The following is a 3195-nucleotide window of genomic DNA, read 5'->3' as shown; positions in this document are numbered from 1 at the left end:
ATATATACGTACATACATACATGTATCGATACTTAGTTTCAAAGATCTACTTTATTATTCTTATCTTCATTTCCTTTAAATCTTTCTCTATTTACTGTGATACATTTAGAACATTACCAACATATTTTCTATACTACTTTAAGTTTATTCCTTTCTGTCAAACATATTTTATATTCGCTACAATCTTCACATTTTGAATCGTTATTGCATCTGTAATTTTCTGTAGGAATTTTGCCTCATGCAATATATCATATTGCTATTTGAACGCGTCTATATACTTATTGACTATCAATCATTTCAATACTGAAAATATCCAGTTCATCCGTGGGGACGATATATTATGACTGGAATCATACATCAAGTTTAGACAAATAAACAATCACACGGTCACAATAATAGTAGTTGTATTAATATTGCCATTAATTCCAAACTCTGTGAAATGATGTAATAGGAAGTAGTAGCGTTGTTATATTTAAAGTAATATTTCCATATCCACTGCCATCATAGCCATCAAATAATTCTATGTGTTTTGCAGCCGGCTTAACATTACTTTTTATACATCATGTCCAAACTGCAAGACAACACAACTGAAATTATTTGATTGCAAAATATAAAGTGTGATCGTCAAAGTTCGCACGGAATAATCGCCGCTTTGGCACTAGGATTATTTCGCATCACGGTGTTAATCCAACAACCGTGTAGTAGAAATTAAGTCAGTTACATTTGTTTAGTTGTATGAGTTTGAAAATATTCTATTGTATCGAGAAACAAGTCATGTTTTAGTTTAAACAAAAGGAAATCTGACAACATCAATGTGCTTCATTATCAGGAAACTCACCACTAGACGAAAATTATTGACAGGAGAAAAAAAACATTCGTATGATTATGAATAATGCGATGCTTTAGAATGGATAATTGAAAATGTAAAATAACAATCTTAATTTCAAACTTTCGTATGAAGCCATTAATTTGATTGAGGAGTAGAGTTGAAAACTTCGAGATTCGTTCTTGCTTAATTTATGAAGAAGGAAAGACTACTGTAGCAGACACCAAGAATCAATTTTATGATACTCACTTACATGCACCCTTATGAAGATATATATATATTAGGAATATATATGTGCGTGTGTGTATGTATGAGAGTGTGAGGTATGTGTGTTATGTGTATCCGGTCCGTGTGTATGTGATATTACGGGTGTGTGTGTGAAGCGTATATATGTGTGTGTGTGTGAAGTGTACATGTGTGTGTGTGTGTGAAGTGTGTCCGTACGCATGTGTATGTATGTTGATACTACGGAGGTGTGTGAACTGTGTATTTGTGTGTGTTGTGTGTGTCCATGCGAGTGTGTGTGTATGTTGATACTAATGGTGTGAAGTGTGTGAGTGTGTGTATGTGCGTGGGAGCCCAGGTGGGGATATGCATTGTGATGTAGACCAATGGCCCTGAGTACCGGCGCTTAGTGATCAACGTTAGTTTTCAGCTAAACTTAATTTTCACCCCTCCCAGTTAAAAAATTCATAATCCCTATGTCTTTCCCCTTAACGACATTATCAACTTCCGATGATACTTTTCATTTTCAAACAATGCAAAAAATTCATATTTCGAAGTAATATATATGTGGCTTTACGTTCAATATATTGTCTTCTTTAAGCGGCAGCGTGTATCAGTTTCGCACTGAGTCACACCAATCGGGAAGAAGAAAACATAGAGGAAGGAAGATAGCAAGGTAGGAAGGTGGGATGAAGAGAAGATGGAGGGGAAGGCGGAGGAGGGAAGGCTCTGATGTTTTATATTGTCTTCAAAAAGACTCAAAATTCAGTAATATTTACGCATTGGTATTTCTTTATCATGAGCTAAAAATGAATGAAAGTTAAATAAACACGGATAAGGAAGAAAGGTAGAATAAATATTGAAACTGAATATATCTAAAGAATATTAGCACTGCTGTAACTTTAAGAAAATGCATATTTAACTATCATTCATATTTATTTTACTCTAAACTAGCGCCACCATCTTAACTTCAATACTTTTGGGGAAAAGTAATCTATGCATAATCTTATTTTTTCACGTCAATTACTTCTGTTCGTCAACTGATACCCTGGTACCACACCATGTAATCCCAATGTCTGAACTGAAGGTGTAGAATATGCTGAAACGCAATCATCTTCAGATTCAGAGATAACTGGACATTAAATGGATAAAATAACATAAATTTTCTTGAATCAATGCATACTCGGTTCTACCATCGTGAAAAAAGTATCATTCTTTAGATTATTTTTCTTTCTAATATATCTGCAACACAGAAATAATCGATGTTCAATTTGATTACATGGTAACGAGGATAAATAAAAGCAGACAAACACATGAAATCAGATAACCAGGTACACTTCATATTTAATTAACAAGTATGGGATATTCTATGGAAAACAAAATAGTTGTTATTTAATGTGCAATTCCTTTTACTGCAATATTTTTGTTCTATTACACGTAGCAGACAGAGCGAGCACACGTAATCACTTCTCTTTCAGCTGTTACCATGTTAGAAACTTGTTTTTAAAAATTACTGGTAGGAACACTATTTCGTCTTGAAAAAGTGATACACTACCAAGTATAATAAAAATTTATAAGGCAATACTCTCTTTTTTTGTGTTACAAGTGCGTTTTACTCACTTTAAACCTCTTGAGTCACGGATAAAAAAGTAAATCTATTTTTTAGTTTTAATATTTTTTTCTTAATTGATTAAATTTTTAAAGAATTCAATATTCAATATACTTAATATATCATGGATAGATAAACAATTTGCTAACATTTTCAGATGTACGAGAAGACGCAACCAAGCTCTATGCCTTGTGAGTAAACACTGAGTCAGAATTACGTGGTCTTGGTTATACATGCGTTTTAGAGGTGTCCAATGAATTAATAACTGTGACTCAACATAATTATATATTATTTTTCTCTTGTAATTTATGCTGAAATATTGTACAATATATTAGATCGTTGACCTACACCACTCAATTTTTTTTCTCCGTGTTTTTCTCCTTGTTTTCTCCGTATTCTTTCTGTTGAAGAGCGTAGCTCGAAACATTAAAGACTTTCCGTATTCCCGAGCGTCATACTAATACATCCTTTTGTTGTTTACACCACCTGTCCTCGTCTGTTGTTGTTTTTTTTCGTACATTCTCCCATATATATA

Source organism: Octopus bimaculoides, chromosome 12, assembly GCF_001194135.2.
Source record: "Octopus bimaculoides isolate UCB-OBI-ISO-001 chromosome 12, ASM119413v2, whole genome shotgun sequence".
Taxonomy (NCBI): domain Eukaryota; kingdom Metazoa; phylum Mollusca; class Cephalopoda; order Octopoda; family Octopodidae; genus Octopus; species Octopus bimaculoides.
This window is presented reverse-complemented; position numbering follows the sequence as displayed.